At 36.8% G+C, this 27,823-nt stretch overlaps 1 protein-coding gene and 1 long non-coding RNA gene across 2 annotated transcripts in view; one reads left to right on the top strand and one right to left on the bottom strand.

Annotated features, from left to right (window-relative positions):
- LOC141430206 (uncharacterized) overlaps nt 1-27,823 on the bottom strand; it is a 152,358-nt gene that overhangs the window by 84,579 nt on the left and 39,956 nt on the right. The gene's annotated exons all lie outside the window — the stretch shown is intronic.
- Nucleotides 12,390-13,304, top strand: LOC141430216 (uncharacterized). The gene is made up of 2 exons (XR_012451627.1): nt 12,390-12,561; nt 13,072-13,304. It is a non-coding gene; the product is annotated as an uncharacterized lncRNA (long non-coding RNA).

Below are 27,823 nucleotides of genomic sequence, written 5' to 3'. Positions count from 1 at the left end.
AGAGGTGGGGATACCTTTGTCCAACAGTGGACGTCCGACGGCTTATATGATGATAATGTTTTTTTTTTGCAATACAGTCACAAGTTGTATTTTTCTGCATCTGTACAGTAATTATTTAGCATGCATCGCGAGCTTTATTATTCTCCGGGATAAAACTATCTTGTACATATTTAGGGTTTCAAACTATTTACTTATTACCGAATTTCGTCAGGATTGGTTGAGCAATTTAAGCGCGAAAGTATAATAAGTAAACAACGATACTCCCATCCGCAGTTATAATATTAAAGTTAGGATTAGTTTTTTTTTCACATTACTATACTAGGCCATGTGCCAGATGGGGGCGGCAGTGGACGTTCTATGGCTAATATAAGGTATGATGCATGATGACCAGGCCAGTGTGAATAGGCTGTTACTGGACCAGTGAGCCAGATCTACAGGCTCATTTGTGCTCACCATCGAGTGAGATATATGTAGGTCAGTTGCTTGTCAATTAAACAAAATTGCATCGTCATCGTATTGTTTCTTATGAATCACAAAGTCAATTCTGTTCTAGTTGCACATTGAAAACTTAAGTCAGAGTAACTGAAATCTGATTAAAATTACAAAATATCTGTTTGAAATTGGATTCTGGCTGCATCAAGATTTTTTTTCACTTATAGAAAAAAAAACATACAACACAATAGGTACATTAACTCTTTCTTGCACACCAACACATAGTAAGCGGTACAGAAAACACTGTACAGTCGAGTTCATAAACTTGTGTGCAAAAATTTGATCAAAAATACCTGAACACGACTCTATTGTTAACGGCATAGAAGCGTGTTCAGATTTTGATCAAATTTTTGCTCACAAGTTTATGAACTTGACTGTACAGGGTAAGTTAAAATTTTCCGAATTTCGGCGGGGCAATTGAAATCTAAACGCAACCAACACTTAAAAATCTTAAAATAGAACAGAACCACTTTACAATATTTACCTGAAATGTGTTTCGCATACAAATAGCCTGTTTCCTTTACATCCTTGGCCTTATTTAGTTTTAAAAATCGAGCGGCCATTTTCTTGACAGCCAGTGCCGGTGAGTGGGAAGCCATGTTTGCTATGTGGATCTATTTCCGCTAAGTACCTAGTAGAGGAAATTGACTAAGACGTTTTTAACAGGAAAAACACGTCCGGTATAAACAAGTGCACTATAATTATATCCAGTTGCAAGTGAAGCTTGCAAAATGACAAAGTCTGTTTAGATTCGAATAGAAAAATCAATTGACATGATTAATGATAAAAATTAAAAAAAAAAAACAAATAGGTACAATGACAATAGGGATTATAATTAGGCTCTTTGTATAATGTACAAGATTTATTTATATTAGGAAGTTAGAACATGAAAATTTTACATTTACCACTTATCGAATAGATTCTTAAAAATAAACCATCTATCGACCCAATTTGTGGATACCTTCTGTGGCTACAAATGCAAATTTGTTTTATTCTTTATTATTTTATTCAATGAGGGTTTCCGTGACACTGGTTAGCGCGAGGATAATGAGGTCCGTTGACAACTTTGACATTTGCGTCACGTTTGTGATTGGTTAACTAAAGGAGCCAATGAGCGAGAGTGAAACGTCAAATGGACTTCTCGATACTTAACGCCATCTAGCGATATTTTGTCCATCAAACCCTCATTATCGCAAACAGAACGCAATCGCAGTACTAATAGTACTACTAATAGTAGATGCTGATGCATTGAAATTAATCGACACACTTTTTTGCTGCTACTCTTCAAAATCACAACCTTCAGCTATCAAAGTCTGCAACATTCACACGATTTATAGTTTGCATGACTGGCTATAAAACAAACGGTCTAGAGTCTAGACCGTTTGTTTATAGCCAGTCATGCAGACTCTAGACGACCGTAACATAGCTAGACTAATTAATTAGAAAATGATAGTAAAGCTTCAATAAGCAAACAAAAGACCTCAAATGAGCCTCACGAAAGATAATTGTGCTTCACGGCTCATAGAATGAAATGACGCGGTGCTTTAGACAGTCGCCGACAACCTTTTCTAGTGAGGGGAGCACACTGAACTACAACTAAATTAAAGATACATTTTTTTTAAACTATAGATGATAATGATTAAAAACCCGCCAAGCACGAGTCGGACACCCGCACACAAAGTGTCATACGCCTTTAAAAAATCAAACTGACTAGCTCTAGGTATCTGTTTCAGTTCATAAAGTATATCTAGCTGTAAAAAATACGGTTCTTGTATGGGATCCCATATATTTTTATGCTATCGTTCTATATCTGTATGGTTAAACATACAAACCTCCAACTTTGGAAAGATAGTAGAGGTAAATATTCTGCATATCAACAAATAATAAAAAAAAATGATCCAAGCGGTAATTGTAATGTAAATAGCCCAGTAATCGCCGCATTCGGCGAGCGACAGCTGTAACCGCTTAACCATAGCCACCGCAATAGACAGTTAGACACACTAATGTGAAAAGAATACAATACAATTACTCTTAGTACACCAGAAATAGTAAGCGATACAGAAAAACAGGCGCAGGAAGAATGAGGGAGGAAATAGTTATTTGTATCACAAGGGAGCAAAATGGTGTATTTACGGCGAGGGCGTAAATTGAATCCAGAATGTAGCGAAGGATTCTACAATAGAATCCTGAGCGTAGCGAGGGATTCTAAAGTAGAATCCTAAGCGTAATGAGGGATTCAAGTGTTAGCGGCAAGATGAAAATAATTTTGCTCGAGTGGCTCATACAACTTTTCACACCGAGCATTAATAAACTTGAAAAAAATAATTCTTAATATTATTAAAGAACAACCAGCATAGAAAATGGCGTGGCTTTACAATTATCAACTTCAAAAAATGGCATTTGCAATAAAACACTTAGAAAAGCCTTTAACAGAAAAGTTGCACTTTGCTCCCTCTCGTCAGGGAGGAAAAGTTACTTTTCTGAAGGAAAAACATTTATTTTTACATATTCGATGCAAAGAAAAATAAAATAAAAGGAAAGAATAAATAATAATGAACATTGAATAGTAGAAATTGGGCCCCACTCGACAATGCAGCGGCAAGACGCAACACTGTTTGTCAGTGAGACCCATTACGAAGACAGCTATCGTTGGTCGAAATTTGAAACAAATTCGGCGACCGCATTATAAACAAAGTACCTAGTTAAGATTGTTTTTTTGGAATCTTTTTGTATTTTTTATTTCAATTCCAAATTTTTACTTTTACGGTCATCCCGTAAAACCTAAATTGAAAATACAAACTGAAATATAGATGCACAGAAAAACCAGAAAAATAAGACCAGCACTGGGAATCGAACCCAGGTCCTCGGTATTACGTACCGCGTGCTATACCGCTACACCACTGCTGGTCAACGGTACAGACACGAATTTCCCCTATGTACCTCATATCTCAGCTTGTTTGTTTCTTATTTAGCCACTTAAGCAGTGACGCTAGCGACATCTATACCGTAGCCCTCATCGAGAAACTTTCGACCTAGTCTAGTCTTTCGACTTTTTACCTAGTGTAATTGCTTAACATAACTAACATCATCAATAAACACCCATGGGTGCATCACTATCAGTTAAAAGTAACACCGCCGTCACGCGTCATTCGCGCCGAGATCAAACGTACGGCGGCGCGGGCGCACCGGCGCAGTGAAAGTAGCACTGATACTGCGGGGCAAGGTTGGCTCAAGCCATAGAATAACTATATAATTACAACTACATGTTTGATAATTATTTCCTCCTCCTCCTTGTATCGTATTCCTCAGTAATGGGGGTCGTGACCACCCTTCTGAATCACATTCTCTCGCACGAACTTTTTCCATCTATTTCTGTCTCTGGCGGTGTGGAGGGCGCTATGTTATGAACTGTAGAGTCAAGAGCGGTGCGAATCTGGTCAGACCAACGTATTGGGCTGCGACCACGGGGCCTCTTGCCATCCACTTTACCGGTCACAATTAAGCTTCTCGAGGTTGTCACCGTCTTTCCTTGCAATATGTGTGTGTACGTGTGTGTTGCGTGATAATTATTTAATAACTGGGAAATAAAGGCGTCGTCAAGATTTTCTGCCTTTATTGTTGTAATATCAGTGCTTATGTGACCACGATTCCTTAACATAAGACCTTATTCTTATTCGCTCATACCTACTTTACTAATGTACTATCCCAAAAAGTTCAATTTTTTCAACCTCTTCGTTGTGGTGAAAAACAATTGTCAACCACGGTCAAGAAAATATGGCTTCTGGTTTTGAGACATTGACTTGTAATAGGTAATTTGCGTGTGCAAAAGAAAAGGTACAAAACATACGAAAGCTAAACGAAGCGATAGTTATCGCACTCCTACACGCAAACTCTCTGTGGGCATCCTGACTACGCCGTTAACGTTTTTGGGTAATTTTGGACTAGTACCCTATGTTAAAGGGCGATGGAAACTAGTAACAAAAATTTACTAATCACGAGTACTTAGATACGCGCCACTGTGGGTGCGACGTGTTAATTAAGTCGTGAGTTTTTTTATTACTCAAGTCTGAAAGAAATTGCTAAAACAATGAACCTTTGTCAGTGTTAATATATCATATCGTTATCATTATAGACCAATGCACGATAAGGATATATGGACATTGAAGGCTTAGAAGCTAAATAAAGGATTCCTACGTATTTATGTATAACGGTTGTTTTGAAATTTTATGACTTCCAATCATCATCATCATCATATCAGTCGTAGTCGTAGGACGTCCACTGTTGGACATAGGCCTCCCCGAGGATCAGAAACTACACAGTGAAGCAGTGCCCCAGGACTAGAGCTACCTTAAATCTAGCCCCACATCGGTGAAGAATATTTGGAGGTATTTATCTACCGAGTCCAAGCTCAACACACCTAGTGACATCCTATAAACGATTATATTTTATTTCGAAATACACTAGTTTGTATCATTGAGTTAAAGATACGTAAAACTTGATCACCTGTATACGGTAGGTAAGTTATGACATGGTATGATATTATGGTATCTATGCTTATGAAAAAAGTTCCATTTGATGCCGATATTAGCAATGATTTATGAGAAAAAAGCAATAGCGATATTACTAGAGGTAATCAGCCAAATAAGTGGTCTACCAATTTTCAAACAAGTTCCTATCAAACGAATATGTCGCTAAAGTCGAACTTTCAAGTTGACAGATACCTACGTCTATCGCCATTATTGTTTTATGATACGCAAAAGATTATTATGAACTTTAGAGTGGTAGACCACATATTTGGCTGATGGTACATTACTAAAATATCTTATTATGAATCAAAACTCGTCACTTACTAAATTAATATTTCTGAGTACAGTGATTCAAGTAGGACTTAAATAATTATTCATAGTAAGGTACATCCCTCTGTTTATGGTAGTTTGAAACTTTTAGGTTCTAGTTCCAATTCAAATTCAAAATTGTTTTTTATTTTAGTTATTTAGTTTGTGGTACAATTGTGTTCAAATAAACAGTAATATGTAAGTGGACATATAATGCAAGAGAGAAAATTGCTTAAAATCACATCACTTTTACGCACTGATTGATCACAATATACATAATTTTATGCGAGTTGTTGCTCTGCATTGTAAATCAAACTTTATAGTGTTGAAAATCTGACAAGGTAGTTAAATCGGCATTGCAAAACGATTGCGTGAAGCACAATGTGCTTAGTAATTTTGCTAGCAAAATTAACCCAATAGCGGTTAATTTCGGAAACGCGAGCAGGTCAATTTAATAACTATTCTCTAGACATTTTACAGATTATGTCTCCTTCAAGTTATGTACAAGAACGCGTGTCTATGTATCCATTTTTCATTCCATTGCAATAGAATTATAAGAGAGGCTCGGAGTCACGCAAGGTGAGAACTATGTTCGAAGTTTCTTTGCGCTATGGAATTCAGGATTCGAAAATTCTCCAAAGAACTAAAAGTGATCGACATAGCTCGAAGAAGTAAGAAAGAAGAATAAGTAAGGAAGAAGCAAGTACAAGTAACCGTTAATGGAGAAATATCCTCGAGTGGCGACCATGAACCGGAAGACGAATGGTTGGCAGGCTTCGCACCAGATGGACTGACGAAATCACGAGTTTTCGGGCAACCGATGGATCCAGTAGCGAGTAGTCGTTCATTGTGGCGTCCTAAAGGGGAGGCCATTGTATAACAGTGGATTCTTCTGATTGATGATTATGATGACAATTATATAAAAAAAAACGCACATGTTATACATAAACTATACATAACTATAACTATACATACAACTATACATAAATCCTTCTATTAATGCGAAAATTATTCCCACGGGACAGCAATGCACGCATGTATAATACCGAAACCATAAATCTAGGGACAGAGACACTCAAATTTTGCACAGTTGTCCAACTTTCCAGGAAAATACCTATGATATAATGTTTGGTAATTCCGGACTTTTAGTAAAACCCCGAAATTTCAATTCGACTGACACACAAGGCTAATAAAGTCACGGGAAAGAATTGGTAATATTGGTATCTACTCAGTATTAGCAGATTGAATTAAACACGGAGCGGCAAAACGAGCCAGTTTGGAGGTTGTTCACCCCTCTACCTAGCTATTATAGATATACTTACTAATATGTAATGTAATGTAGATATGCTGGCAATGATAACAATTGGGTGAGGTGATTACTCCCGCACGACCGCGGTCGGATGCCAAAGCAGTAAGCAAGTTGTTCTTGTGGATATGGCATGCACTAATATTAATATTAATTTAAGTACGTGGTAGTGGTGTGCAGTGGAAATTTTCGAAAAGCAACCAGTACCACTACCATGAGTTTACAGTGACCGTACTCGATAGCGACGGCGTAAATTATTTGTATGGAGAATTGTACAGCGCCTCTACAAATAATTTACGCCGTCGCTATCGAGTACGGTCACTGTAAACTCTTGGTAGAGGTACAGGGAAATGCAAATACCTCTCATCTGTGACATCATGTTAAATAAATAAGTATAAATAGTTTAACGCGGTCACTGCAGCGAAAAGTATAGAGCCCATATAGTTTATTTTATAATTCTTAGGGGCTGTTTCACCATCCATTAATTATTGTTAACTGGCGGTTAAATGTGATGCCGTCTCTATTTGATTTGTTCGAATAGACGGAGACGGCATCACATTTAACCGTCAGTTAACACTAATCAATGGATGGTAAACAGCCCCTTAAAGTCCGAGACCGGGGCGAAGCCAGAACCGTATTGCTTAACAGATGTAGATGGCTGCATATAGATTGGTTAGGTACGGTGAACCTGAACCTCCGCGGAAAAATAACCATATTTTTTTTGCGTGGTAGGGCACAATGGACCTAATACGGCAATGAAGTTTAAGTAGGGTAGGAGCTGTTCTTTTTGGACCTATTAATGCAACAAAATAATAAACATGAAAATCAGACCGTCAGTTAAAAATCTGAAAATACGATTTAATGGTAAATCTGCATGGCTGCTCTGTCATCAGACCCGGATACCATTCTTGATCAAAAGGCACCCTAAGATGATTCGAACAAGCCTAAACACAGCTAATCCAGTGCCTATTTTTCGTCTCTATCATCAGTTACTTCTTCACGTTACAACGGCTGTACGAATTTGAATGAGATTTGGTATGTAGATAGCTGGACATTTGAGATAACATATAGGATACTTTATAACCCGAAATTCCCACGGGGTCAGGATAGCATGTTGAAATCTCACCCGCTGGGCTTAGATTCTATATGGTTTAAATAAATAAATTAATTAATTAAACTTTATTTCAGACGTTATTACATCCATATTTAATAGTGTTAGTAATTCTTAATCTATGTTATTTCATCGAATACTTAAATCTAAATCGCGCTACAGCCTTTATTTGACCGTGCCCGATTTAAGCGTGCGTACATAAGATACCTATCATTCCAACATTATTATGTACATATATACACAGCAACTGGAAATCCCTTTTTTTTGTACAATAGAGAGTTTTCATATATACATACATAATACGTTATGTACAGCAAACAAATAAACCTAATAACAGTATGGACTACGGAGATATGAATCTCACTCAAGTGAAATCCCCATATAACTTAATCTTGACTTCTTAGTCGGAAAACTTGAACCGTTAGTAAACTTTGATCCTTCAAAGGGTTTTAATTGAATTATTAATGAGAAAATCGTCCAAGTTTATGCTTAATAAATGAGATAAATTATTGTACTTTTGGTTGTGATAGGAATAAGTCTTTAAATTGATACTTAATTTTAGCTCCTTAAGTATACCACACGAGATACAAGTGCCACAATTCCACATAATTGTCACTTTGATATAAGTAACAACCATGTCGATTTGTTGCATTTGTATTTGTTTGGTATAGGGTTAGGCCTGTATATATCAATTCAATTCCTTTTTTACTCTCTAATATCCGTTATAGGTACAAAGGGAGGGAGACGGCAATATCATAGGTGGCTGTGATCCAAAAATATTTATGACTTAAAATGTTATGACTAGGTATTTAGGTATAATAATATTCTTAGAAAACCTAGTGACGCATAATGTTAAAAAACTAAGGTTTATTCATTTGGATAAACCCAGATAATTTAAGGAAAATGAGATTATAAACGTGGCTATTAAGTATTATGTTTTGGAAATTATTACTGTTTTTGTTGCTTAAGAAGTTAAACAACCGCGTCCATATTTACTATACAGCCTGCTTTTAACAGCCATGCCTGTGGCATTGAAGCAGCGTGACGAATGTGATAATCGCATCGAAGCCGATGTAAGGCGAACACACTACTTTATTGATGTTTTACAATCTTCATGTAACAATTCCAAGATACAACTCTTAGAAAAACCCTTTATATCTACCTACTCTAATTAACCTCTAAATCAGATTAATTTTATTCGATGGATACCTACGGCGGTGCAGGAATGGTCGTTGTGGCGTTCTTTACGAAAATAATGTTTCCAGCTGATGATGATGATGATCAGTCTCTCTCAGTGTTTCTTTCTTATTGGTAGATTTTTCGCCCACCACACCGCTTTCAGGTCCATATCGGCTCGCATACTTATTAAAAGTCCGAATGTAAGTAATGTTTGTCAGAACGATCGTTTGTCATAACTCTTTTTCTCTGAATCCAATGATTGTTCAGAATTGTTATAAAACAAACCTACTAACCTATAGTTTGATGACCATTTAAAATTTTCAGAAAAATTTGAGTTGAAGAAAATTATGACAAACGATCATTCGGACAAAAATTACGGTATAACTAGCGAAGAGCATGCGAACTTTGGCGCTCCCACCGCTTTCCCTAACCTAACATCTCTGGTCTAGACGCAGTCTACTCGTATGATTGGTATTTTCTTCGAAACAAAAACGATCGAAAGTATTTCATCCATTTAACCATTTGTTATTATACGGGTTATCGATTGTTCATTGTTCGTGTACGTGACATAAAATAGCGCAGCCAGGTTTGCCAATAAGGCTAAGAGCGGTTATGCACTACAACGATCTGAATCCGTGAAAATACGACCGGATTGTAGTCGTACAACTATTCGTATGGTGCAATCGGATGACGGAAATCGGATCTATTTAGTGCGTAAAGTGCCATACAAATTAGTTCCACGACTACTCCGGGCCATACTTTCATGAATTCGGTTCGTATTCGGATCAGGGGTACTACTTACTACGAAATCCGAAAATCGAACGTATCGTACCGTTCCTCTCACTCTCGTATAAATAATAATAAGCATCAGCGGGACGACAAGATACAAAGTTTCAATTTTGCACTTCGCAGTATAGGGCCAGACGTAGTGAAAAAAAAACCGCTCTAATGTTATTATTCACTTTGTAATCACAAACTATACAACATGTTTAAGATACCAATTTATTGTTATGGAAACTCTCTTTCTTAAAAATGCTGCGCCCTTCCGGGTTTCATATTGTTAGTGCCATATTGTACTTATTGACATTTGATACAATACAATACAATAACTCTTTATTGCACACCAACACATTAAGCAGTACAGAAAACACAAGTATATACATTGACATTTTCTAAGGTAAGTAATAGGCGGCCTTATCGCAATAAGCCTAGGGGCCTAGGGGGCTTATTTGGTTTGCAATTTAAAACATGTAGATGCTGGGTTACTTTAACAATCACCTCTGTGAGTAAAAATATTTGTATTCAATTTATGCTATAAAAAGCACTTATGAATGTCGAATAGTACCTACTTACCAGTTCGGAAAACCTTTCTTGAGAAGAATGTGGCATGCGGCAAATAACTCAACAAGCTATTTATTTTGCAATACACATCTTCAATAATATTTAACTTTTACATGCAATCAAATTACCTATTCAACACAACTATTTTTTTAATATTGACATACGTGTGCAAAAAAATTTTCACCACAATAAAAAAATCTTGAAAACCAACGTACTAAAATGCTCCGCATTATTTTGAGAGGCGGTGTAGAGTTACCAACTACGTCCAATTATGTGTCGTATATCTGCCAAAGCGATTCAACGTACCTGTAACAAAAAATGGCAGGTTATACAATGTATGGGTAAGTACAATACGTAGTTCAAGTAAGCATTTGGCGTTAGTTCAAATTGCCCCTTCGTTTGATTGGTTTGACGTCATTCCGGCAAAAAAGGAGAGCTATTGTGTCGCAGCGTTAGAAAAAAAAAGTTTAGGTGACGCAATCATACATGTATAGCTGTGTTACCACAAAAACTTAGGCAACCGTTGAACGTATGCTTAACACATTCAGTTCACAGAAAGCTGTCATTATCCAACAAATCAAACAAAATATATTAAAGAGCTCTCCTCGATCACTTTTGTAAATATGAGAGAGAGAGAGAGAGAGAGAAAGAAACATTTATTTACACATATTCAATACACATAAAATGCATTAGATGGAAAGAATAAAAATAACATCGAATAGTATAAAGGTGGGCCCCACTCAGCATAATGTTACGGCAAGCCGCAACGCTGTTTTTCAGTGGGGCCCATTTAAAAACTAAAACATAAAAACATACAACACACTATGACGCCAGTGGAAAGAAGTTCGCAAAAAAAAACTTTCCGGAAGCATAGCAATATGTAAAAGGAACAATCGTAACTGACTAATTCATCAACATCGAAAGCAATTTCGTTTAAATACTTAGATAGAAAGTTTAAGTTTTGCTAAGCAATTTTCTTTATTGTGTTGACGAAGGACTAGGAAAAACTGGTTAAACGAAAATAAGGCCATTTGAGGTCCATCGGTAAAATAAAATCAAAAATAATAATATATTTAAGATTTAATCTGAATTAATTAAATTGAATGAAAAGTATTTGTATTGTGTTATGTAGTATTCATAAAATCAGTTTTTGGTGAGGAATCAATAAAAAATTAAATTGAATCTCACGTGGCACTTATTTAGGTACTTTCTTTCTTTTGGGTAATATTTAACTATGGCACATCATAGTACCAAACCAAAGTAATTAGCAAAACAACATAGTTAGCCAAAGTGAAGTATTAAATACAATTTGCGGTCATTGCCCTCTTTGACTTCATTACTGGCAGACGAGGTGTGTCCGTCTGTCCGGATAACGACTACCTATAAGCCTGAAGGCTTTTACTTTGTAAAAAATGCCAATCGATTTAATGCCCGTTTTTGCCATCGACATAAAGCGGCTATCAACTTTCATTTGTTATTAATACTGGGGTGTAGTTTCTGTAGGTAATGATTGTCAATTGGGCCGGAGATCATTCCTCGAAATTGGGTATTATTAACGGCATGTTTTTTGTGAATTGACTGACTTTATAAAAAAAGTTATTTTTCAACCCGACAAAAAGAAAAATTTGGTTCTCAATACGCCATTTATTTGCAGTCTGTATTAGGGCAATCATTAGATTATCGGTGATAGTTGGTAATTTGGTAATACTGGGCCATATATATCTACTCGGAGTCAGGAGTAGGTACTATCGATTTTAATAGGTGAAAAAAGTGTCCAATTTTTTTTTATTCCATTCTGTTACCTTTCCCATATACACTTATATGAAAGTAACGGAACGGAATTACAAAAAATACCTAAACATATGTATGCAAATTTTGGGACACTTTTTTTCACATATTAAAATCGATAGTACTCCTGATTCCGAGTAGATATAACACAAAAATTTCAAAATCCCAGAAAAAAAGTTTGGGTACAACATTTAAGAGAGCCCTACTAAAAGTTTTTGTCTCACACGGATCTCACTATGAAGAAATACAGGCTATCAAATCGATGGCAGCTGTCAGTTTTGATGTTCAATCGGGTTGGCAGCGATTTAATTGCTTGCATTGCACCATGTATTGTGAGTTCAGCGTAAGCCGAGTTTGCCCTAAGTTTAGATTTGACAAGAGACGTTTATACGTGTTGTGTCTGTTACAATTATATTAATTTTACAGTGCCTTGGCTTGTCTGTAATGCTGTGTAATTATTTCAATAAATATATAAAATAACTAGATGGCTTAATGGAGGGAAAAGTTCCGTGAGTAAAGTATTGTGTATTTAATCTCTCATGAGTATTTTTATTAGCCTACATTTCTATGCTTCTTTTAAGCAAAAATTTCACCTCTTGACATACACATTTCCCTATGATTGATACCAATACTATAATCAGTAGGAGTAAGGATTTACACATGTAGAATCCCGAAATTTCAACCGTTTTTAGCGACGTGTAATTTTGCACGGTTGTTCTTTATACTTACAGTGTAAATAATTGGGGATGTCTATTTTTTCGAGATAAATGCTTTTTGACTCGTTTTCTGTAGTTATTTAATTTTAATTTAACAAATGAGCTATGACCTTCATTTGACATTGGTGTAAATTGCGTAACCGGTCCAAGTCGTACTTTATTCTGTGTGGTTAGAACTCTTCACAATTTACGCGTGGATTATACTACGGAGTTTGATTTGGATCGGCAATCTGACATTTGGCACTGACAGTGCCGGCAAAGTGTCATTTATTTATATACTTAGATGTCTTTTAAAAATTACAGCATTACAGTCAAAACCAATGCGCTGTGAAATTGAAATTATAAAAAAAAAACAAAAGAATGACGTACAATCGAGCAATCTTCGTTGAATTGCCAGAGCTTAATTTTAATGTTTCACGTGAGCAAAGCCGCGTGAAAGCTAATGTTTTTACTTGCTTGGTTCATAAACCGAATTCAAAGACGGTCTTGTTGTAAATACAACAAAGCCTATTTATTTTCTCTATTGCATGCAACAATGTACACACTCGTAACTAATCAACGTTGATACAATATCTCTCTGTTTCAAACCAGAATGAAACGCATCTACTCATGACAGGTACTTAAAAAACAACACGGCGAAACCACGTGGGAGAGATTACATTCCAAAGTCATCGAAAAGTCACGCGTCTGACAGCTACCGAATTAAAAAGTGAAACAGACAACCAGGATGATGGAAGGCTGTTAAATATTAAGCCAGACATGTAATAATAACAAGTTACGTTCCATTGCGGGGCGCGAAGCTATTGAGTTACAAGCAATCGATCGAGCGCAGCGATGTAATGCTACTAGCATGATATTTCTTTCATGTATAAACAAAATAATTAAGACTTGGTACGAGTAAAAGGCCAGAGAATGTCACAGAAGATGCAAAGACAAAAATCAACAAACAGCAAACTGAAATATGCAAACTGACATCAAAATTAAGTCTATACATATTTAGAAATTGATGTAAAATCTCTATCAGTATTAAATGTAGTCTCTAAAGATGAGGGCTCAATTTTAACTGATAACCATAGCAAAGCTGAGGACAAGAACCATCTAGACGTAATGTATTTGGTATTGAGGTGTAATGTATTTGAGTACCAGAACACAGCTCTCTCGAAGTAACTTTGTATCCCAAGAGGCATACTAAGGGCGGAAGGGCCTTTCAAACTTGATGATTGAGTGAAAGCAGGGTTAATAAGGTAAACTGCGTTCAAATATTAAGTACTCGAAATAAGTCAAACACAAAATATTTATTTATTTACAAATAATATATTACAGCATTCCAGTTAAGATGCGCTGTAAAATTATAATAAACTATTTCATTTTAATTTCTACTGTCTTTTTTTCTATCCTCCAGACGCTTTAATAGAAAACTATTTAAGTATCTGTCAGAAACAATTTCGTTAGGTCATCAAAAGAGGTTCTGATTGCGTTCTTTTTTGCTGAACTGACTGTTATTTATTTGCGTTTCCTACACTGACACGAAAGTGAGACATTGAGTGGCAAGCGAGAAAGCAAAGCTCGATACGCGTATCAAAATCATACTGACATACTCAACTAACTTGTTTGATCTGCGTATGTAGTATCCTGTATCAAAAACTATTGATGAACGTGGAAAAGTGCCTCGTGTCCCTTTCTACAGAGCTCTTGGATAACCGGTCTTCAAGCACCATACTTGATGAAACCCATAAAAGCCCATAACAATATTGCAGTAACTTGGAGTAATGTTAACCAAATACCAACCACAAAAAAGGAAACGTGAGGATTCATAAATAAAGCTTTAATTAATTCAGTTTTTTGTTAACTCTTTGTGGGCTTATTACAATTGAGAATAAATTCAAATTGAGCAAATATTTGCGACTGAGGTAACGTCCATATGGAATAAAAACGTTAAGTTAATAAAATGTAGTTACGCGTTTTATTTTCCGTAAATTTTAATCTGTGCTTCATTTTTACCGGACCGCATTTTTAATGAGAATTAAGTACCTCCATTTTGTTTCGGAACTCTGGCGTTATTTTCTCATTATCGAACGAGCTTTTGAAATAAAAGTTAGTTTGCGATTTTTCAGGATGAGCAGAAAGTTCTGTTTTTTGTCAAATAAAGTAACTTTTTCGTTAGGAGCTTCAAAGCGACTTTGCAACCAGTGTAAAATAAGTTCTTAACGCCATACTACTAACTTTAGTTCTCCTTATCGTCTCTTCATGAGTAAGGTGACATTCGAATAAAAATTGAAAACGCAAGCACCGGTTTCGTTCAGCAAATCGGTTTCCAACATTCGCTGTCGAACCCTCCTTTGGTCACGTGCGCCTCAAATTATCGCCAAGAATTTTCGCCCCGGGTTCGCTTTCGAAATGTAATTTTAATTTATTGGGATGCAAATTCCTGTTCCCCGGGGTGTGAATTCAGTGAGATTGGTTTTGCTCCTTAAGAATTCAGTCACGCGAGCATCGTATGCGCACGCATCCAGATAATAAGGAGCGAGAGTTCAGACCAAGAAAGTAAAGGTATAGTTCTGGGAACGGCCAAATAGAACCGGTAAAACTAAGCCTCGCTGTCTGCATCCGCAGGATCTAGGCAATTTTCCGGGATAAAAACTATCCTATGTCCTTCCTAGGGTCTCAAATAATCTATATACTAAATTTTATCTAAATCACTTCAACAATTTAAGTGTGAATGAAGAAGTAATAAAGACAGACATACATGTTACTTTCTCTTTGTATGTTTCTCTTTAATGTTTTTGAAATAATCATGTATGTAAGGAAGAACATATGTGATTTTCCCACTAATGTCGATAAGCCAAAGGCTACTAGAAACACAGGGAAGCATAAAGTTCCATCGTACAGACTGGCTAAAACCAAAAAGTCGTTTCTGGGAAGTTGCATACGATTTTATAATAAAATTCCAAAAAATATTACAAATGAAACGGATACAAAATTCAGATCTATTGTCAAGAAGACATTAATATCTAAGGCGTATTATAAAGTTAATGATTATATCATGGACAGGGATATTTGGAAATAATTCCGATCCGCATTAGCGATCCCTTCAAACAGCGAACCTACTGTGTTAAAAATAAAGTTGTGTTAAATACTTGTGATGTATAGATATCATTTAATAGTATTGTAAATCTGTTTAAAAAAAACTATACCTCGTTGAGTTTCTTGTCGGATTCTTCTCAAAGGAGGTTTTTCCGAACCGCTGGTAGATTTTTTTTGACATTCATAAGTGCTTGTTATAGCCTAAATTGAATAAAGATATTTTGACTTTGACTTTCAGATTTTTTTTTTCCCCTTGTTAAACCTGCAATCAGTCTTTTAGACTATAATCAGGTGGGTTGCTAGAGGTTGGGGTTTGGCAAGGCAGAGCCACTGCTCTGTCTCCCCTTAGTAAGGCAGCACATCAGCTCTCTTGAGTCTTTTAATCGGATTTGGCTGCAAAAGTACACTGGATAACGGGTTTGGGTGAATCATCAGTCGGTCCCTGTAGTTGGCTGAATATCGTTTCACTTCATCTGAAATGGTTGGAATTTCCAGGTACTCATGGATTTCCGAATTGCGAGCATACCAGGGCGCCGATGAGAGTACCCTTAGAATATTGTTTTGAGCTCTCTGGAGGCACATAATGTTGGATTTGCTAGCTGTAGACCACAGTTGGATTCCGTATGTCCAGATTGGTTTTATTATGCAGCAATATACCCTTAGCTTGTTGGATAAAGATAAGGCAGACTGTCTACCAAGGAGCCAGAGTAAATTTTTAAATCTTAGGTTGATTTCATTGCGCTTTGTTTTTATGTGGTCTTTCCATGTCATTCTGCGGTCCAGGTGAAACCCCAGGTATTTGACGCAGGTTGATTGTGGCTATGTGTCGGAGCCTAGATTAACCGATGGGCAAGTTTCACGTCTTAGTGTGAATGTGATGTGGTAAGTTCAGATTTACGGATAAAAAATCCTGCCTAAATCCTGCGCTCTAGAAAGCTGAAATTTGTCATATAGGTGCCCAATATTACTCACTTGTTTCTCAATTTCTCTAGGTAAAAGGATCACTGTAATAGACAAAAAGCTGTGGCCATATAAGTACTACTAAGTGTTATAAATTCAGTCCGAAATATTTCAACAATGGTTGATCTTGATCATAGATAGTTACGCCTTTGACGCAGAATACTTTTGACACCGACGAAGGCATGTTTTTTTATTCTTTACAAAGGTACACAGAGTTCAAATTTATCCAACCACCTGATGAAATATTCTGGATTAATTTTAAAACATTTTGCCTAATATAAGGTAAACGTCCGAAAGCTCGACACGTTAGTGGCCCGCTGTCACCTCTACTTCTAACGACATCAAATTATATGGCAACAATTAGGACAGTGACGAGCTCTTGTATATTTACCTTACTTATGCTAATCACTGAAATAAACTCCAATCATGTGCAAAAAGCCTTTTATTCCGATCATCATACACATGTGACTCATTCATACTTCATTATTTCAAAAAATGTTCGTGTGTTTTGCTTAGTCAGTAATTCTACTTCTTCTTCTACTTACTTTTAACTCTTACCTCGTATTTCAGTTGTGTTTCGACGTTTTTAGAAAAAAATCGAACTAACAGCAAAAAGGTCAGTATTCAATTGTAAAATGGTATGCAGCCTTACTAAAACAATTAATTGGCGAATGTTGCATACGTAACTTTTACACTGAATAACTAAAAAGTTACCGGATAAATAATGCAAGCCCTAATTGTGAGTATCGTAAGATTTTTCTACCTACCCATACCTTTCCTTAGTTTTTTCCCTCCTTTAAAAAATACGTAATCTAAAAGGTCGATGGTAATAGCTCCCGGGCTTCTCTTTATTGAAGCTCTTTACACTCTTAATTATGTTGGTCTACTATGAAAAAATGTTCAAAGAAAATTTTAGATGAGAAAAATTTAATTATTTAGCTTTCCAATAAAATACAGTGCTTCATATTGATAACTCTTTTTTAAACGTTATTGAGTGCCATTTTAATAGAAAACCATATGTGACTCATACGTAGCCTACGTTCATTGTTTCACCTATAATGTTTTTGCTTCAATTTGTGTAAGGGTCTATATCGACTGGTCGAAAATTGTTAGTCATAATGTGATGTTACACATGACTCTTTTTTTTCTGCAACCATTTATTTTTCAGAGTTCTACAGGATGACCATTTAAAAATTAAGACTAAAAATTCGGGAAAAAAATTATACCTAACCACAGTACCTAACAATAATTATGAGAAACATTACATGATTACTTATTAAATTATGGCAGTCAAGTAGGGTCCCATTGTATAAGTATTAATTTACTTACAGAAATTGAAGCAAAAACCGAAAACAAACTTGAAGCAAAAGTTGCAGCTGTAGTAAAGGGACCTATATTTAATAATAGGTACATAATATAATAAATCATCATCATCATCCCAGCCTATATACGTCCCACTGCTGGGCACAGGCCTCCTCTCGGAACAAGAGGGCTTGGGCTATAGTTCCCACGCGGGCCCAGTGCGGATTGGGAACTTCACACGCACCATTGAATTGCTTCGCTGGTTTGTGCAGGTTTCCTCACGATGTTTTCCTTCACCGCAAAGCTCGTGGTAAATTTCAAATGTAATTCCGCACATGAATTTGGAAAAACTCAGAGGTGCGAGCCGGGGTTTGAACCCACGACCCTTTGTTTGAGAGGCGATAGGTCAAACCACTAGGCCACCACGGCTTTTTTCTAGGCCACCACGGCTTTTTTATTTATTTGTAATTATTTCTGTCTTATTTGATTTTTGTTTATATTTTCTTGTATAGGTACCTATCTAATGTATTGTTCCGAATATAAGTAGATATAATAGGTTGATATCTGGCTTAATAGCCAATGTTTTTGTACGCCAACTGGCAAAACATAGTTTAACACGAAGAAATGTAACATCTCTGTATTTATGCAGCCATCACCTATGTGTCACAAATACAACACTTTTGACTTTTGAATAATTACAATATTTACCTGTATAACACGACTGAGTAACTGACAGACATCGCACAACCTGAACTAAAGAAGCTAGAAATTTGCAATTTGGCAGGCATATTCCATGAGGATCATGGGGTGAGCTTAAGTAATTTTTGGAAATTCCACGGAATAGAAATCAGCCTAATTCTTCTATACCTACCGCGAGTTACACTGCGATGCAAAATGACTGAATGATTAAATAAAAATCGACAAAGTAGTTATCACTTTTTTCGTCTGTACAATAGGTACCAACAGCTCTACATCTACAATATGATTAAACACATTTAAATATAATTGTACCACCTCGTGTTGCATGGTAAAATAAGCAGAAGGTAATTAAATCACAAAACAATGTTCTTCATAATGTAACATTTAATTACCGTGTTGATTGTTGAATACAGATTGTAATATTACAGCGTTTTAATAATAAGAACGGTAAACGGTTAAAACAAAACAGCGACTACGTAGCAATTCACACGAAGAAACCCAATAACAGTGAAGCCAAGTGTTTCTTTGAGAAATGCCCCATATTCCGCGTCAACTATGTCTTATATCATATTTCCTTACATAACTGTCTATGTACCAAAAGCCATTAGAACGCGCGAAACATTACATACGCTCAATACGCTACCGCTTCTCTTCTAAAGATGTAAAGAATACACGTGTAAAAGACGCAATGTGTTTGTAACAGTGGGAGATAGTTATTGATACTGCACATGGATACAGCGAGTGGTGGATTGTGTTACATACAGGCTAAGCCTGCGACAAGGCAATGCTTCTCCAATATATACATACCTCGTAACAAGCCATATTGCTGGTAGCACTATGCTTGTCTGAATAATTTACAGTCAATTTAATCCTATCGTACTATTATTATAAATCATAAAATTTGTGAAAATACTTTTGCTATACATATATATGGAGATGTACGACCGATTTATCCAGACAACTTGCAAATAGTTCCCGCGAACCAGCGATAAACGAATTCGTCACAGACAGTTACAAAAGCTACAAATCGCTAATATATGCAAGTAAACTTTGTTTGTTTGCTTGTTTCTAGGGGTAATCTTAGAAAATAGGTACCGAATCGATTTTAAAATTTCGTCTGCTTATATGCGCTATTCATAGTTAAAATAGACTACATATTAATCTCGAAAAAGTGCAACTTTCGTACCATTTGTCGCACCAAAACCATCAAAAATGAGGTTATGTCGAATTAAGCCTACTCATATTTAATTCTGAGGCTGCGTTGCATTTCTATGTGAAAATATGTACATAAAGAAACTGAATCGCGTACCAGGTTGGAACCTTGAGTTACTGATGTCATATTAACATTCCATACATCTGCCAAAGAAATCTTAGCGAATTGATTATGAAAAGGTCCCAACCTGGTACGCGATTTAGCTTCCTCGACTGTACCGACGTTTATATGTACAACGTTTAGCCAATGATCGATCCAAATCCCATAAACTCTTCCGTTTGGCACACTTCTGGTTGATTGTTCAAGCTTAAGGAGTGGCCACACCGCTGCTTAAAAAACGGCGACAGTACGGAATCGCACTGAAGCATCGTATGCGCACCGTTTTTATTGCATGCCCTCCACACCGCTGCTCAAAATACGCAGATGGTGCGGAATAGCAGTGACGTGCCGTAAACGTCAGGACTTTACCGCATTGTCTCTACAAAAAATCGTGACGTTTACGGCACGTCACTACGATTCCGCACCGTTCTGCGTATTTTGAGCAGTGGTGTGGAGGGCAAGGGATAAAAAACGGTGCGCATACGATGCGTCACTGCGATTCCGAACCGTCACCGTTTTTTAAGCAGCGGTGTGGCCGCAGGTGCGTACCCGTGATCCAACTAATTTGTCCAATCCGGAAATATTATATTTATATTTATTTATATAAATACTGTATTTTAATACAAAAATAGATAGGTTAGGTTCGTTAGGTAACTTCAGTCGAAAAGCAGTTGGACAAACTATAGTTGGACCACGGGTACGTCACGGTAGCCGCGGCCTTATTTTACCATTAAATCTTAACAACGATGCGGGATAGCGAGAAGTAGGCAATCCTTCACCGAACAGCCGTTAAACAACATCACTAGCTGCTCTAAAATCGGAATATACACGAAACGGAAACCCGAAATCTGCAATTCACAGCGACTATATAGACTAGAACTCTGTTATGCAACCGACACTCAATAATTTCAATAAGGGTTGTAACTGAACTTCACCTCCACTTCTGTAATTACTCATTTCCGTATAGACTACTAGATTTGGGGAAACCTTAAGACTACTCTGGCCCTTAAGGTCAAATAAGTACTTTACCTACTAACCACCAAACTCTTCGAGTGAATTGAAATTAGGGCTTGTAACAAATTAGTATATTAGGTGGTTACCTAATGATTCGCCGACTATTTTTAGGCAGATTATTGATTGGCAGACAACGTTTCGCCGAGTAACGGTACGCTGATGAATTTGTACGCAGATGTATTGTTTCGCAGACTAACGTTTCGTAACTCAACCTTTAGCAGACTATTTACTTGGCATATGAGTCAGTAAGCCGAACAACTATTAACAAAAATTCGTTTAGCCTATTAATCACTCCACATTTTGCACATTTGCTCGAACAACCTTTCGCTTTTGTAACGGTTAAACTATTAATTATTCAGTGCGCATATCAACTTTTCGCATCTTTTCGTTTCGATTGGGGAGTGGCATTCAATACCGCGAATATGTGTGGATTACACTATGGCCTTATTGGCATTTTTACACGCCGTGCTGACCGCGCATTCTATATGATTTTCTTATGTACCCTCATAAGTTTTAAAAGTAGGTATAACGCAAGTAATAAACGTATTTTTGACCATCATTTGTATTTATTTTATATTGGAGTCTATACAACAAACCAAGTCGCGATGCTAGCAGTTCGGTTCTGGCACTTCGCCGGCCGCTGCCGCGGCACGCTCGCTTCACTCGCTCGGCTCGTGCGTTGTTAGTCGCAATTCTACCTAACACTCCTCCTCGCTAACGCTCGTCGTCGCACCTAACTACATTTTGATAACAGCTAGTATATTTATATAGTCAACTCAGTAAAATCCTACCTGTCGTTTGACCGATTTTATCTACGCAGATTACAAAACAAAAATAGACTGAACATTAAATCTACTTAACAATATGAATGCCATGTGATAACTCTGCTTATCGTATCTCGACGAACAGTTGTTCGGTTTACTGAAACAATTACGAAACCAACAATCTACTAAACGTAAATCTGCTTATAGCTATTCTTCCTACCGACTACTCGGCGAAACGAATAATAGGCGTAACGAAATTATACCAAACGTTGCTCGGCCAAAAGAAAAATCTGCCAATAGTTGTCTGCAAAACGAAAATCTGCGTAATGAAACTCGGCGAAACGATAGGTCACCATATTAGGTAGGTACCACATATTTTTTATTTATTATAAGAGGGAAATCAATAACATACACCGACCTTATCTTCAAAAGCTTCCAAACTTCACACATAGACTAAATCCCAATTAAAGTTACAAAAACAAAACAGGAGCGCAGCGGGTAAAACAACGTACCTACTTATACATACGCAGTACGCACTGTATACATATAAACAGTTATAAAGTGAGACAAGGCCATAAAGTACGCCAGGAAGCCGAGCAAGTTCATTCATAAAACCTTAGACTGAACCCATGAATGAGTTAGTAGCCGAGGGGAGTTATAACGCCCGTTTAAATTGTAAGCGCGATGCAAATCAATGTTTACTTTGCGTAGTAATTTCATTCCGAGTTTACGGCCTTCTGTTGCATGGGTTAGGCGACAATAAAAAGAGATTTTAGAGGTTTAAGTTGAATCTGGAGATTTTGAGGACTTGAATTATGCATTTTTTTTAATACAACAGAGGGACAATCGTGCAAATTGGTCAACTGCATGATAAGCACCAACACCAGAGACAGGGGACTTCTCTATTAGTGATGATATAAATCACGTGGCGGATTTTGACTCTCTCTCTTTCTTTGATAGCAATTCGTGCGTAAGATTATTAACTCCTCCTCCCATTCTTCCGCACTAAATTTACAACCTTCAAAGCATTCGCTTTTGTTAGAGAAAAACACACAATATAAATAAATCATCAGCCTTGCTCTGGTCATAAAAACTCTTCAGTTCAACCACTACGGAACTTAACTCAAACCTAGGCTTAAACTTTCGTCTACCACAGCTCCAAACAACTATAATTTATATTCAATCAAAGTTCCCGTAATTACCGGTACGCACTTTGTTAATGGGTCTCGAGTTCACAAGTGGTAGTGAACTGTGGAAAAGGTCAGCGGCAAACTGTATGATGAATCAGCAATAAATTATGTGTAGTATTCAAGACTAGTTCATTGTAGTGGCAATGGGCAGGCCATATAGCACAGAGAGCAGATGGCCGTTGGGGCCAAAGAGTTCTCGAATGGAGACCGCGGTACGGCAAACGTAGTTTAGTCGTCCACCAACGAGATGGACGGATGATCTGGTTAAAACCGCGGGTTCATGGTGGATGCAGGTGGCTTCCAGCTGGAGGCCTATGTCCAACAGTGGATTGGACGTCCTACAGCTGATATGATGATGATAAGTAGTATGATGAGTGTGAGTATTCCAGAATGATATTATTGGGTATCTGACGCTTGATCGCCGGCTAAAAGACATCCACTGATGAATATAGGCCTCTCCCAAAGAAGCCATAATGACCAGTCCTGCGCTACGCCCATCTTCGCCAGATCATTAGTCCACCTTGTCTTCCTACTACTACTTTAGTGCTGCTACCCAGGTATAGTAGGGTGGCTCGCTGCTGCAGGCGCAGACCAGTAACTGCACACTGGAATTTACTCACTGCATCATAATGCATTTGGCTCTTACCGAAACACTTTTAGGATAAAGTCCTTAGTAGACTTCGGCAGACATATGCCGACTCCTTGGCATCTTTTTCGAAGACTGACTACTCTGAATAGCAAGTACGATAACCTAATTAGTTTTTGCATTTGTCACCTTTGTTTTGATTTAGAAGTACAATCGTGTGATAATGTCATAATATTTAGTTTCAATGCAAACCTTTGTCAGTCAGTGGGTCCGAGTTCGAAACATTCTTAGTTCAACAATGGCACGTAATAATATCCTGCGCCTGAGAGTTTTTCCGTGAACCAGGAGGTATGCGGATGATATGAAACACCACTTTGCTTGATCATTTTGTTGCCACTCTGAGCAGCGAGTAGTTGTCTATACTAATTCTACTATATCACATCGTACCAATGTTATAAATTAAACTAGTAATTTAGGCAACAGTTCAGTCATCATCATCATCTCAGGCTAGGCATCTACATCCTATCTACATCTGAACTGAATTTTAATTTCATATTTAATTTTATTGTTTTTTTGTCATTTATTTATTTTATTGTTCGTTTGGTTCCTATTGCATAAATTTGACTTATATTTAAGAATATTCTTGTTTTGCTTTTAAATATTATTATTGAATTGAATTCTAATTTGACATTTTAATTTTTTTTTATTTTTTTATTCTCGCTGACTATTTATTATACTTAATAATATTCATTTTTTTGTATACATTTGACGATCCTTTTGTGAATTTCTTGTAATTAACTAACATGTGCTTATAATTTATTTTTTCAAAAGGTAATAAATAAATCTAATCTAATCTAATCTAATCATCCCTCTGCTGGGCTCAGGCCGCCTCTCAGAGTGAGAGTTCTTACGTTGGCCCAGTGCGGATTGGGATATGTGTGGTTTTCCTGCGGCCTCTTAAGTAGGGGAACGGGAGTTCGAACCCGGGCTTGCACCTTTGAAGTTTTCTGAATGTATGTACGAATTTACGAGAAAGGATAACATTGTCAGCGAAGAACTTCAGTGGTGTGTGTGAAGTTCCCAACTATAAACAATAGTCTTAATTCAAGTAAAAAAAAAACTTGATACTAAATTTGTCTTTTAACGACGACGGATCATCAGGACATCGTAATATTTGGTGCGGTTCAAAATGAAATGTATCACAATTGACACAATTATTCTATTCTTCATAAGTTAGTTTCAATACAATTTCTAATTTTCTCAAAGACGATTTCGTATTAGAACCTCGTTAAAGTATATTCCGGTTCAGTGAACTGGCCGCAGCAAGAACGTATATACACTCAGCTATGTTCAAAAAGTTCTATGATCAAAGCATATTTGAGCGAAAATTATTATATGAAACGAAAGCCTCAAAATTCCTTCCTTGTAATTTTTTTTTCCTGAAAAAAAAACATATTCTAAATTAGTAACGAGAGAAATGAGTCGGAATTTATGTGAGCTATGTGCTATTATATGAGTTCATTAAAGCTTCCGTTGGTTATATGCCACTGAATCATAGAATTCTGCTAAAAATAGTACTATCATAACTGCTATTGAAAAGTAGGTAAAATTATTGCGAAACTGGATTTGAATCAAGATTGGTTTTTTGGAATCTTTTTGTATTTTTTATTTCAATTCCAAATTTTTACTTTTACGGTCATCCCGTAAAACCTAAATTGAAAATACAAACTGAAATTTAGATGCACAGAAAAACCAGAAAAATAAGACCAACACTGGGAATCAAGCCCAGGTCCTCGGTATTCCGTACCGCGTGCTATACCGCTACACCACTGTTGGTCAACGCAAACATACAACAAGCAAGAAACACAACATAAGAAACAAACAAGCTGAGATATGTGGTGCATAGGGGAAATTCGTGTCTGCCGTTGACCAACAGTGGTGTAGCGGTATAGCACGCGGTACGGAATACCGAGGACCTGGGTTCGATTCCCAGTGTTGGTCTTATTTTTCTGGTTTTTCTGTGCATCTATATTTCAGTTTGTATTTTCAATTTGGATTTGAATCCATGATCCTCTGCTTGAGAGGCCATAGGTCTAACCACTAGGCCACACTGGTTGTTGTGGAAAGAATAAATCAACTAAATAATATGAAAATTATCTAGGCAACTAAGAAGATGAGCCTATTAAATAACCGTGTCAAATATCTGGTTAGTAATTCTCTCTCAATATAAACGTTTATAAATGGGCAGAAAACAAACAATCCATTCGTCACTGTTATTGCTATCACCAATCTAACATCATTTCACGATTAATCAAACGTCAAAGAGAAAAATAACTTCCTGGAACTGATGATAAAGCGTAAAGGTGAAGCGATTATTACAGATTTTATATCGACACTAACACGTTTATTAATCATTGTGGTCGTCGGAAGCAGCCACAAGTTAATCAATAAGTATACAGACATAGGATGCTTTTGAAGACCAAATTCGCTACAGCTAGTACTGTTACACTACAGCTAGGTACTGTTAGGAAATGATGTCCCTAAAGCATTTGAGAAAAAAGTCAAAATACAAAATACAAGCACTTCTGAATGACAAAAATAATGTATCACCGGTTCGGAAAAACCTTTGCTGAGATAAATCCGGCAAGAAACTCAACGAGGTAAATATTTTTTTAAGAAATTCACAATGTTATACATACATCACAAGTACACACACAGCAGCTTTATTTCTAACACTGTGTTTACTGTAACAGTACATGCGCTATTTGAAGTAAGGGATCGCCAATACGGATCGGAATTATATCCAGACTTACCTTGTCTGATATAATAATTGATTTTATAAAACGTATACTAACTATTAGTAACAGATACAACATAGGGCTAAAAATACATGTATGTAGGTGTTTAAATTTCAACTGTCTATCTATTACTGTTCTCGAGATACAGCTCTGTGGCAGACAATCGGACAGCAAAGCGACAGTACCTAATGGGCTTCTACCGTTTATCACCCTTCGGGTACATAACACTAAAAATATTCTCTCAAATAGTTAGCACTGAATAGTGCCGAAAATAAATGATATTAACGTCAGGATATTATACTATACATACGTTCTATTAGCGGAGTTTCCTGGTATTTTGGGTCCCATTGAGGTTTGGAACGAAAATCCCCTGACTTGACACATGACTGACACGGGTACCCAATCTCAAGGTTTTGGTTCGACGCGAGCTCACGTCTTTAACATGTCACCGTTCTGTTAAAGCTCTTAATAGGAATTATTTAGTCAATACTAACTTAGTATATTCAATGTTGATTCCTCGTGATATTTCTCGTGTGTGTGTTCTACCTAAGTATTTGTTTTAAAAATATCATTTTGAATACAGGCTTTTTAACCTCCGACGCAAAAAGAGAGGTGTTATAAGTATGAATGAGGTGTGTCTATCTGTCTGTCAGTCTGTGTGTCTGTCTTTGGCACCGCAGCTCTTAAACGGGTGGACCGATTTGAATGCGGTTTGTTATTAGAAATCAAGTTTTTGTTTCATCAAAATCGGTTCAGCCGTTTTTTGAGATATTGAACTTTGAAGTGACAAAGTCGGGGGTTTTCCAACTTTTTGTTGGTTAGGTTAGGTTAGGTTATTATACATATAAGTACTGACTTGACTTTTTCATTCAAATTATAGGTATAGCAAATTTGAAGTCCGACTACCGGTAGGGAGTTTAATTCGACGTCCAATATTTGACCCAAATTAATACGGAAAAGTTCCCAGTCCACACTGGGCCGACGTGGGAACTACAGCCTAAGCACTCTCACGTTTATTAGGCCGAGATGAGAGAATGGCAAGTCAAATAAAGGCCTACTTAAAAGTAATTATAAAATCATAGTCCAAAGTTCTGGAATGCTGTGGAGGGTTTAAAGGTTTTATTGTTACGAGTATTAATAACAAACTATACTAAAACTAGAAGATGATCATCCTTGCTATATTACCACATATATTCATGGCAGCAAAACCTAAAAAACACTTTCTAATTTCAGCCGACTCCGTATTTCAGCAACAAAGCACCTAACACAGGAGATGCAGTTTTAAACACACAGAATTAAACAAATGAATAAACACCAATGGAAATAGTTAAAGTCACTGACATAGC

The sequence above is a fragment of the Choristoneura fumiferana genome, chromosome 8 (assembly GCF_025370935.1).
Source record: "Choristoneura fumiferana chromosome 8, NRCan_CFum_1, whole genome shotgun sequence".
In the NCBI taxonomy this organism is placed as follows: domain Eukaryota; kingdom Metazoa; phylum Arthropoda; class Insecta; order Lepidoptera; family Tortricidae; genus Choristoneura; species Choristoneura fumiferana.
This window is presented reverse-complemented; position numbering and strand designations above follow the sequence as displayed.